The sequence below is a fragment of the Anguilla anguilla genome, chromosome 8 (assembly GCF_013347855.1).
Source record: "Anguilla anguilla isolate fAngAng1 chromosome 8, fAngAng1.pri, whole genome shotgun sequence".
Taxonomy (NCBI): Eukaryota; Metazoa; Chordata; class Actinopteri; order Anguilliformes; family Anguillidae; genus Anguilla; species Anguilla anguilla.
The window spans coordinates 44,963,814-44,976,781 of NC_049208.1; the positions used below are offsets into that span (position 1 = coordinate 44,963,814).

General features: G+C 37.9%; 1 long non-coding RNA gene across 1 annotated transcript; it reads right to left on the reverse strand.

Moving 5' to 3' along the window:
- Nucleotides 1-5,818: 5,818 nt before the first annotated feature.
- LOC118234568 lies at nucleotides 5,819-12,092 on the reverse strand. The gene is made up of 4 exons (XR_004766684.1): nucleotides 11,976-12,092; nucleotides 10,169-10,288; nucleotides 6,865-6,979; nucleotides 5,819-5,899 (listed from the first exon to the last, which is right to left on the reverse strand). It is a non-coding gene; the product is annotated as an uncharacterized LOC118234568 (long non-coding RNA).
- Nucleotides 12,093-12,968: the final 876 nt, after the last annotated feature.

The following is a 12,968-nucleotide window of genomic DNA, read 5'->3' on the forward strand; positions in this document are numbered from 1 at the left end:
AATTTTCTGAACTTTTACATTAGGAGAGATATTTCAATCCAAAAATTCACTTTCTTCAATTGGCCTCTACTGGATTACATGGAAAGTTTGAAGTAGGATTATTAAAAATGCTAGAGTAAAATTTCACAGAAATGGGGTAGGCTGTAGACCAGGGCCCCTTCTGCCAGCTACAAGAGTCAGAATTTTCTGAACTTTTACATTTGGAGAGAAATACTTATACAAACTGTGATATTATTAAATTGCCATCTATAGGGTTACAAGGAAAGACTGAGTAAGGATTATTAGAAAATGCTACAGTGAAATTTCACAAAAATGGTGTAGGATGAAGACCAGGACCCCGTCTGCCAGGTACAAGAGTTAGACTTTTCTGAACATTTACATTAGGAGAGAAATACTTATACAAACTTTCATATTATTCAATTGCCATCTATTGGAGTACAAGGAACGTTTGAGTAAGGATTATTAAAAAATGCTACAGTAAAATTTCACAGAAATGGGGTAGGCTGTAGACCAGGGCCCCTTCTGCCAGCTACAAGAGTCAGAATTTTCTGAACTTTTACATTAAGAGAGAAATACTTATACAAACTGTCATATTATTCAATTGCCATATATTGGAGTACAAGGAACGTTTGAGTAAGGATTATTAAAAAATGCTACAGTAAAATTTCACAGAAATGGGGTAGGCTGTAGACCAGGGCCCCTTCTGCCAGCTACAAGAGTCAGAATTTTCTGAACTTTTACATTTGGAGAGAAATACTTATACAAACTGTGATATTATTAAATTGCCATCTATAGGGTTACAAGGAAAGACTGAGTAAGGATTATTAGAAAATGCTACAGTGAAATTTCACAAAAATGGTGTAGGATGAAGACCAGGACCCCGTCTGCCAGGTACAAGAGTTAGACTTTTCTGAACATTTACATTAGGAGAGAAATACTTCTACAAACTTTCATTTTATTCAATTGCCATCTATTGGAGTACAAGGAACGTTTGAGTAAGGATTATTAAAAAATGCTACAGTAAAATTTCACAGAAATGGGGTAGGCTGTAGACCAGGGCCCCTTCTGCCAGCTACAAGAGTCAGAATTTTCTGAACTTTTACATTTGGAGAAAAAATACTTATACAAACTGTGATATTATTAAATTGCCATCTATAGGGTTACAAGGAAAGACTGAGTAAGGATTATTAGAAAATGCTACAGTGAAATTTCACAAAAATGGTGTAGGATGAAGACCAGGACCCCGTCTGCCAGGTACAAGAGTTAGACTTTTCTGAACATTGACATTAGGAGAGAAATACTTATACAAACTTTCATATTATTCAATTGCCATCTATTGGAGTACAAGGAACGTTTGAGTAAGGATTATTAAAAAATGCTACAGTAAAATTTCACAGAAATGGGGTAGGCTGTAGACCAGGGCCCCTTCTGCCAGCTACAAGAGTCAGAATTTTCTGAACTTTTACATTTGGAGAGAAATACTTATACAAACTGTGATATTATTAAATTGCCATCTATAGGGTTACAAGGAAAGACTGAGTAAGGATTATTAGAAAATGCTACAGTGAAATTTCACAAAAATGGTGTAGGATGAAGACCAGGACCCCGTCTGCCAGGTACAAGAGTTAGACTTTTCTGAACATTTACATTAGGAGAGAAATACTTATACAAACTTTCATTTTATTCAATTGCCATCTATTGGAGTACAAGGAACGTTTGAGTAAGGATTATTAAAAAATGCTACAGTAAAATTTCACAGAAATGGGGTAGGCTGTAGACCAGGGCCCCTTCTGCCAGCTACAAGAGTCAGAATTTTATGAACTTTTACATTTGGAGAAAAAATACTTATACAAACTGTGATATTATTAAATTGCCATCTATAGGGTTACAAGGAAAGACTGAGTAAGGATTATTAGAAAATGCTACAGTGAAATTTCACAAAAATGGTGTAGGATGAAGACCAGGACCCCGTCTGCCAGGTACAAGAGTTAGACTTTTCTGAACATTTACATTAGAAGAGAAATACTTATACAAACTTTCATATTATTCAATTGCCATCTATTGGAGTACAAGGAACGTTTGAGTAAGGATTATTAAAAAATGCTAGAGTAAAATTTCACAGAAATGGGGTAGGCTGTAGACCAGGGCCCCTTCTGCCAGCTACAAGAGTCAGAAGTTTCTGAACTTTTACATTTGGAGAGAAATACTTATACAAACTGTGATATTATTAAATTGCCATCAATAGGGTTACAAGGAGAGACTGAGTAAGGATTATTAGAAAATGCTACAGTGAAATTTCACAAAAATGGTGTAGGATGAAGACCAGGACCTCGTCTGCCAGGTACAAGAGTTAGACTTTTCTGAACATTTACATTAGGAGAGAAATACTTATACAAACTTTCATATTATTCAATTGCCATCTATTGGAGTACAAGGAACGTTTGAGTAAGGATTATTAAAAAATGCTACAGTAAAATTTCACAGAAATGGGGTAGGCTGTAGACCAGGGCCCCTTCTGCCAGCTACAAGAGTCAGAATTTTCAGAACTTTTACATTTGGAGAGAAATACTTATACAAACTGTGATATTATTAAATTGCCATCTATAGGGTTACAAGGAAAGACTGAGTAAGGATTATTAGAAAATGCTACAGTGAAATTTCACAAAAATGGTGTAGGATGAAGACCAGGACCCGTCTGCCAGGTACAAGAGTAAGAATTTTCTGAACTTTTACATTAGGAGAGAAATACTTATACAAACTTTCATATTATTCAATTGCCATCTATTGGAGTACAAGGAACGTTTGAGTAAGGATCATTAAAAAATGCTACAGTAAAATTTCACAGAAATGGGGTAGGCTGTAGACCAGGGCCCCTTCTGCCAGGTACAAGAGTAAGAATTTTCTGAACTTTTACATTAGGAAAGAAATACTTATACAAACTTTCATATTATTCAATTGCCATCTATTGGAGTACAAGGAACGTTTGAGTAAGGATCATTAGAAAAAGCTACAGTGAAATTTCATGAAAATGGGGTAGTATGTATATCAGGACCCCGTCTGCCAGGTACATGTGTCAGAATTTTCTGAACTTTTAATTTGAGATAAATTCTTATACAAACTTTAATATTCATCTAATATGTCCATTTTTCAATAGGATTGTATTACTGTACTTGTTTATATAGATAGTTTGGAGTTTTATTTGATTATGGTGCAGTGATATTTCTTCCACACCATTTAAAATGTACTTTATTTCCTGTTCTCTCATACACACGTAATGTTGAGACGATTATATTTTGAGGAAAATACAAAATGCGTGACACTTGGGTATCGGATATTTCAATATTACAGAAAGAGACATGTCATGTGAACGTAACAAAATAAAAAATAATAAAAAAACTAAATTCAAATCACCACCTTTGTTCAATTTCTCACTTGAGCCATACTCACTTTAGGAAGCAAATTATAGCCTTTTCAAACCGCGAAACCATCCGATCATATAACGCACCGATTTAAGGTTGACCGGAAATTTCGAATCGGGAACCAACTTCAGCGTTGTTCATTCACCCACTTTGCTAGATTAACGTTAGCTACGCTAACAGTAGCTCATCTCGCAACCATCGGTCAGCTGGACTGAAAGCTGGAAGTCAAAACGAAACGATTCAGACTACTGCACATAGCTAGATAATGATGTCAGGTCACAATGATGTCAGATGCAATTACAATATTTTAAATTTTTCTACTTTATTACTTAACATTTTTGGTCACTTTTCTGTTATCAATATAGCTATGCATGCCATGTAGAATAAACGTCCCACAGGTAAATTATAATTATTGAATATGTGGACACTCCATTACTCCATTTGTAATTGGTCTCTTCTGCGAAAAAACCAAACCAAACTACATCCAGTAGTGAGTTTTTGCAGAATTTTGCTCATGATCTCCAGGCACTTAATGAGAGTTTTGTTTTTCAGGGAAAGACTCTAACTTTGAAATTGGCAACGGTCATCTGCGACAAACCTGCCAGGTCTTTTGTTAAAAATACGAAGGGTCATACTGCATTTCATGGCTGTGACAATGCACCCAAACTGGTCAATACCAAAATTTTTGTATGACCATTCCTGAGACCAATTTTACTATGAAAACTGATAATTCCTTTCAACTAATAAGTGATGAAGACAATCATAATGGCCCTCCTCCCTGTTTTGGATCTAATGTTCGCTTCATTCCGGACTTTCCTGTAGTCTATATGCATTTGGTCTATACGGGAGTTTTGTAAAAGACTATTAACTTTTTGGTTGAAAGGCCCACTCAACATCTGATTACCATCCAATCTTGTAGGTAGTCTGTCCAGATCTCTAACAGATTTGAGAAAGTTTGTACCCTCTGAGTTTGCAAGAAAACCCAGGCAAGTCACAGAACTGGAGAAATGGAAGGCCACAGAATTCAGACAATTTCTGCTGTACACAGGTCCAGTTGTCTTAGCCCCAATACTGGACACAGCAGTTTATAACAACTTTCTGCTGCTCTTCACTAGAATCATGATTTTGGCAAGCCCAATCATTTGTGCAAAATATAATGATTTTGCACATAGACTCTCAGTATCTTTTGTACAACACTTTGGCCAATTATATGGAACAGATCAAATTGTTTATAATGTGCACAGCCTTTTACATTTGGCAGAGGACGTTAAAATACACAGTCCCTTAGATTCTCTCTCAGCATTCCCCTATGAAAACTATATGAAAACCCTCAAAAAATTTGTTAGAAAACCCAACTTTCCTTTGGCACGTTATTTGTCGGTTATCCGAGCATTCATCGGTTGCAGACAAGGACCCAGCAAAAAAAGGACATTACAATGGGCCTGTGCCAGAAAGCATTTTCGCAAGGAGACGATTCTTGGAAATACATTTATCTGAATTTTGTGTGAAGGTCACACAAATTTCAAGAAATTGGCTTGGTGAAAAACATTGTAGAAACAGATAGTGGAATTTCCATTGTATACAAACAGTTCAGCAGAAGGACTTCTCATTTCAACTATCCATTTGATTCAACTCTCATAGACATGTACTGCGTTTCACATCTTTCTGATGTGGTCAACGTTGAGGAAATTTGGAAAAACTGTGTGCTACTGCCATACAGAAACGGATTCACTGCAGCCCCACTAATACATACATTGTAGCCCGACGTGCTGAGCACCTCTACCCATGAGACTAGGTCATTGGGGTCATTCGCTTAAACATTTAAATTTGTGATATCCAACTTCTCTAAGATGATGTTAAAATTGAGTTTATTTTTAATTTTTTTTATTTTGGCAGAGCTCTGCTAGGAGTTTACACATGCTCATTGAAGAGCAGGCCTGAAAACACACAGCCATTTAATTATAAATTTGTTCTTACCTTTTTCTTCTTTTTTGGAGTGCTGAAATATTCGATCTTACAAAACCTATCCTTGGACTATGGCAGGATCCTTTTTTGATGCTGCAACAACCTTATCTGACATTGTTTTAATCAATTTCTTCGCCAGAAAATGTATATTCTGGTGGAATTCACTGCCACAAAATCAGTGAACATTGTGCCAAGTAATTGGATGGAGAATGGAATAACCTGGTGGCCATGCTATATCAGTGAGGCCAAAATAAATAAGGCCATTGAAAAAAAAGAAAAACCAGGGCTGGACTGGACCCGCTATGCTGTAAGAAAAATAGCAAAAACAGATAGGCCTAGAGTGAGACTTACAGACTACACTGCATTAATTTTATTGATGAGTCTATCATAACAAGTGTGATTGCATTTTATAAAATGAACAACACAGCACTTACTCAAATTTTCAGAAACCTATCAAGAGGCAAGGCAAAAACTTGTCCGTTCACTGTTCCACCTTCGACCTTCAGTCCAACGAGCTGATGCACAGAACAAAAAACGCAAGAGGAAGATTAATTAATGGTAAATTAAGGTAAGGTAAATTAATTTTGTATGAAAAGATCTGATAAGGTCTAAAAAAAAAAAGTATCTACAACACTTGGCCAAAAGTATGTGGACATCTGAACATCACACCCATGTGTGTTTGTTGGACATTTCATTTCAAAGCCATAAGCAGTAATATGGAGTTGGTCTCCTGGCATTCGCCAAACCCAAATTCATCCATCAGACAGCCAGATAGTGAAGCGTGATTCATCAGTACAGAGAACGCGTTTCCAATGCTCCTGAGACCAATGGCGGCGTGCTTTACACCACTCCAGCCGGCGCTTGCCATTGCGCATGCTTGGCCATAGAAACCCATTTTACAGAGCTCAAAACGAACAGTTCTTGTGATGATGTTGCTTTGAGGCAGTCTGGAACTCGATGGTGAGAGTTGCAACCTAGGACAGACGATTTTTTACATGCTTCAGCACTCAGCAATCCCGTTCTGTTGGCTTGTATGGCCTATTGCTACCGCTTAGAAAATTCCACTTCACAATAATAGCAACTGCAGTTGACCAGGACAGCTCTAGCAGGGCACAAATTTGACAGACTTCTTGGAGAGGTGGCATTCAATGACAGTGCCACGTTGAGTTACTGGGCTCTTCAGTATGACCCATTCTACTGATAATGTTTGCCTATAATGATTACATGGCTGTATGCTTGATTTTATGCACCTGTTGGCAATGGGTGTCACTGAAGTAGCCAAACCCACTAATGTTAAGAGGTGTCCACATACTTTTGGCCATGTAGTGTATTTCTTATGTATGGAAAAGTTATTAATTCTGTAACACATTTAACCTTTAAAAATACAATTACACTTTTGTGCATGATGCTTGAATATGAAGATGATGGTGAGGAAGAGGTCGAGGAAGAATTAAGAAATAAAACAAAAAAAATATATTACTTTGCCTGAGGATCCTCTTATTCAAATTCCCAACTCCTTATCGAACAGGCCATCCGCACCACTACAGAGGTCGCCTCACTCAGAAGAGTCTGGTGACCATCAGGCTTCCTCCAATCTGTACAGAGGTAATTTTAATGAAGTAAAAACTTACTAACAAACACAATCAAAATTTATAGTTTGCAGGCAACTAGTGACAAAGCACCAGATTTTGATTTTAGAATTGCTTTTAAAATGTCATCTTGTTGTCTCCACTGAAGCCTCGGAGCACTACCAGCAAGTGCTGGAAAGCTCAAGTGATCACCTGGTTCCCTCCTCAATGTCCAGAGGTAACCATTTTGACTGAAGTAAAGCCTATCCACAAATACTTAAACTTATCTGGTGTCTAGCACAACAAAAAAAGACATCCAAGCAACATCGCTGTCATGGAGGTAAACAATTATTTTTGCTGTCTTCATTAAAGCCTCATTCCAATCTACTCCACGGATGGACAGGCCAGGTGACCACCTGGATCCGTCCTCAACGTAGAGGTAAATGTTGAGCAACCACTCATCAGTCTGGCAGCACCTAAAGCCTGAGGGACACGTACATACACTGATCAGCCATAACATTAAAACCACCTGCCTAATATTTTGTAGGTCCCCCTCGTGCTGCCAAAACAGCTCTGACCCATCGAGTTTTTAAAATCACGTGAAAATAATTCACCCTCTAACACTCTTAGCTTTTTATAGCCCAGTAGTAACTAATAATGTAATAACCTACCAATAGTGTAATAGCTCCCAATAATGTAATACATTTCAATTTTTTTATGCAATAAAAACTAATAATGTAGTAGTAGTGTACTTTATTGATCCCTGGGGGGAATTTGCACTGTTGCAGCATCAAAGACAACAAAGTAACACAATCAGATACAAATATACAGTAGATACAAATTTATACAGAAATACAAATATACCAGAGGACACCTTCGGAGGTGGAGTTCATGTTTCGACGAATCAGAGATGTTTTGGCGGCACGAGGGGAACCTACACAATATTAGGTAGGTGGATTTAATGTTGTGGCTGATTGGTGTACAGTGCAGATTAACATGATAAAAGTGCAGATTATCAGCTTTTATGTAATGGTATGCAGTTTCACCATGTATAAATTACATGTAAAAGTACTTTTTATAAAATGCCCCCTCCCCCCTTTTTTGGAGGGCATCTGATATATTACATCATGTCTGCCCAACCCTGGAGATCTACTGTCCCGTAGGTTTTCACTCCAACCCTAACAGACTGCACCTCATTCAACAGATAGAGAACTCAACATGCCAATTAGAAGAATCAAGTGTGAAAACCAATGGGACAATTATTCTCCAGGAACAGGGTTGGGCAGTCCTATATTAGATGGATTAAGAAACTGGGGAAATAGCAATGAATTGAGAATATTACATGTGCTTTCAAATGACATTTGCTTTTGACTACTATTACTAGCCAAATATAATCAAAATTTGTTATATTGATTGACGTAATAGTTTAAATTTCCATGTCGGCAACATATTTAGGTTATTATAACCGGAGGATCCACAGGACACCAATACCTTTGCAGAATTCTGGTGACTACCTGGGTTCCACGTCAGTCTATACAGGTAACTACTTTTTAACTGAAACATACTACCCATGTCCTGTTTTCATTATTTCTCAAGCAGCTGGTGAAAAACCATCTCAGTGATGCTTTTAAAATGTCATCTTATCTCCATTGAAGCCTCAGAGCACTACCATCAAGGGCTGGAAAGCTCAGGTGATCACCTGGGTCCCTCCTCGACGCCCAGAGGTAACCATTTTGGTGGAAATACCTTCAGGACAACTCGTAGTTAAATTAAATATATTAATGAATATGCAAAGCAATCGTTTTTGGTCTGGTGCGGAATGGATCTGCCTTAGGTACGTCTGTGCATGTATCAGCGTGCACTAACCTATTAAACAGGGATCGCAATACATCTTACAGAGGTAACAGCTTCAAAGCCAAAGTTTAGTGCTTGAAATACTCTTTTCTTTGCCAAAGTATTGTTACCTTCCCAGGGTGAAGTCCCAGTGAAATGTGAATTGAACTTACAGCTAATGAGTATTTAATCAAAAAGTTGTTTTTTGTGGTAAATGTTTGGCAAATTAAGATATTGTAGTTTATTTGCTCTTTGGTGATATTTCAATTTGACTATTGCAGAGACAGAAACTGGAAGACGATTTTCCTTCACACCAAGGGGACGGAATACTTCCATTCCATGCAGTGGTAGGTTACACAAACCTTACTAAATACAGAAGGGCAATCAAATACCTCTATATAAATTCAAACTTGGGACAAATATAACAAGGGATAGCACAATCATAATGGCTTCTTGCTTATAACTGATCATTTGATTGTTCATTCATGTAGCTGCTGAACTGCATTTATTGACAATTATGGAGTCAATAAGGCAGCATCAAATTGAGCAGGTGGTGACACTGAATAATACTACATTTTTTGCAAGGTAATCAACGTTTGTTTCCAAGGAAAATACATTTCTAGAGTAAAATTAAAAAGAAATCCAAAACCCACAAGGTATAATGGACTGTGAAACACACGCTTTTTTCCCCCAAAAAGAACAAACTGGAGGCGAAACCCCTGAGTTACCGACTGAATTTGGTTATCCTCTAGAAAGCACAGAGGAATTGGATCACCATGAATCATGGCCGGAGGCTCCAAACAAATAAAAATTCAGAGCTAAAATGGTAAATAATCTTCCAATCATACAGGTGGTCATATCTGCCATTTTCCTGTGCAGTCACTTAAAGAAACAGCACGTCATTTTTCAGTGCCATTAGTTGTTACTATTGGCCCTGTAGAAGGTCACACGGCCAGAACAAAAACTAATTTTCAAATTCATTCTGAAAGCTGTAGAAAAGAACAGCTTATGTACAGGATATGCACCTGCATTAACTTCCGCTGAAGGTCTCCATGTTGCGTTCCATACTAACTACCATTATGGAATAATCGCTTTTATTTTTTATATTTAATGTAAAATGTTACAATGCTGCAGTGCCCAGCTCCATGAAGTACGCAGATTTAGTGTTGATAAATGAAAAGCTATTCTTTCTGCCATTTACTGACTACTGTCAACTGCTGTTATTACGCTATTTGTAATCATGTTTAACATCAAGACTCATATGAATCATATGAATGAATCTGTTCAATGTAGGGGTAGACTAAGGGCTGACGACATGTTTTGAATGAAATAAAAGTTGACATTTTTTGCTTTGTATTAGACTGCAATTTGCAGATTGCTTACCTAGGAGCCATTGGAGGTAGAAACACCAAATCCTCTGTTTGGAACATACTGGGTTGGCTCATATCCAATACCCTGGGAATAAATTGGAAGGGAGTGTATGGGAAGAGGGCCTTCAAAGACCTGAAAATGAGAGTAGTCATCATACGTGAGCTGGCTAATTCAAGAGCAGACAAGTTGTATAAGGCTAATTGTACTCAGAATAGCTATCCATTTAGTGTGCATCTCCTTGGCCTTGGCCCTGCATCAGATAGGTCTTCCAATTGCCTGACAATAAAATAGCTTAACTCAAACATTGAAAAAGGCAAAAATAAAGCACTTAAAAATAGCATAAATTAGTCTAAGATGAAAAATAGAGCTTACGTCCAATCCTTAATGACTTATTTCCATACTAATGATAGGTACCCAGTTTCATTTTATATATATACATATATATATATATACATATATATATATATATATATATATATATATATATAGTATATTGAGTTTCCTTTTCATGTCATTACTGTGTCTGTAGTTTGCATGCCTCTGTGTCTAGCACCTCTGTAGCGTGTTTCAGTATAGAGGGTATGCACATGACGTCACAGTAAGTGGAAGTCACTGCGGTTACACCCATTGAGTGGCAGAAAGACTACTGAGTGGCAGCGTTAGCGTTCAGCTTGAATGCCGCCAAAACACAAAAAACACATCTAAAATGGGAAAAAGCTGTTGTGCGATTGACTGTACAAATAGATTCAACAAGCAATCGGAGCTATCTTTTTACAGACTGCCGAAAGCTAAAGAAAAGGGAAGCAAATGGATCGCTGCAATTTGCAGAAACGACTGGAATCCAGGCACCGAAACGTGGATTTGCTGTTGTCATTTTGTGTCAGGTATGTTGGATTTTTGGGTAAAATCATACCTTAAGTTATGTACTGTATCGACTACTCATCAATTAAATATTTAGCATCTTTCATTTATATTCTGTGTAACTATAAAGTTTTTGTCAGCATTTATTTTAAAAAACATCCATGATGATGAGCCTTGTGTTCTACAAAGGGGGGATGGTTAGATAATTTATATGCTTGGCTAGCTAACACTAAGATATGATTTTACCTAAAAATCCAACATACCTGACACAAAATAACAACCGCAAATCCACGTTTCGGTGCCTGGATTAGAGTTGTTTCTGAAAATTGCAGCAATGCATTTGCTTCTCTTTTCTTTAGCTTTCGGCAGTTTGTAAAAAGATAGCTCCGATTTCTTGTTGACTGTGCATGGACCACTGGTTCTTTGGTAAGTTGTAAGGATCACTGTCGAGTCCAACTGCCCTTAATTTAAGCAGATAATCGTTTGTTTTACTCCCGGTTTTGCAGTTCTCTCTACTAAAGGCACCCATGTCGCAGCATGTTTTGCCACCAAGTCCCGACTGAGGGGGCGTATTCCGGTGGGAAAGTGACGTCAATGCATAGCCTCTATAACACCTCTAGTGTCTGCAGCAAGGATGTCACATTCCTATGCTAAATGGCTGCAAGGGTTCCCAGGGAGGGACAAGACCATTTGTCTCCGGCCCGCCACTTAACTCAATCTTTTGATATGACCGCAAACTGTATATCCAGACACCACACCGCGTGATCAGCAGAGACTTGCTTGGCGCACTGCCCGAATGTTCTGAGTTTGTCTCTCCCTTGCGTATTGTAATAAACATCAAATTCTCTGAGACAACGTCGTCAGTGTGTTCTTCATCGTCCTGCATTTGATTCCATAGAGAAGGGCAAAATAATCCTAACACTAAGTAATAAGGAAGCAATGTAAAATAGCAATATACCTTTTCGGTGGCAGTGTAGTATACTTCCATTCCATGCAGCGGAATGGAAGGAACCATACTAAAGGTCACAGATTCGATTCCTGGGTAGGACACTGCCATTGTACATCCAGTTATATAAATGGATGCAATACTTCACTGTGGAAATAACAGTAAAAATATGTCAAGCATATGGTAGGAGGCTGTATTTCTTAGGAGGCTGTATTTCTATTATGGTACAATGGTTCACAGTAAAAATGCAATGTTTTACATTTCAGCCTTTTACAATTTCATACCGTCGCCATTTTACAGACCTTTACTGTAAAATTCATACATTTTTGTAAAATATTTGGCAGCGTACAGTGTAATTACAACAGGCTAGCATGGTGACCCATGGAAAAAGCAGACACCTTGAAAAGCCATAAAACTTTGCCTACTCACACATGGGAAGGGCATCGATGAGCCTCACGTTATGCAAAATCCTCAAAACTCTTGAAGTTCAGCTCTAAAACTATGATGGTATTGACAGAAAGTAAAGCCAGTCCGTCTCTCCTGCCCTATGCTGCTCCGCAGGTATATCTTTATTCAATTTAATTTAGAAAGTTAGCACTCTGCTGTTGAGACTGTGACAGGCAGGGTCATGAACAACGGTAGCCAGTTGCACTAGCTAGGCTGTATGTAAAATCAAACACAGGCTAGTTATAACTACTAAATGAAGGTTTAAACTAGGCCTGGCCAACCCTGTCCTATACTTTTTCACTCCAAGCCTAACAAAATATATCTCATGTAACAGCTAGGGTTGGGTCGGTTTCCGGTTTTGCCGGTCCGGTCTGGTGTATGAGCTTAAACCGGTTTGATTTTATGCAAACCAACCGGCACGTGTCATAAGACATTCTGGCAAATTAAAAAGTAGCCTACGTCAGCAACCTGTACCGAAGGCGCTAAATCCAACATGTATTGCATTAGTAATAAGCAATATGGCAACGTGATTAACATAATATTATGTTTGTTTATAAG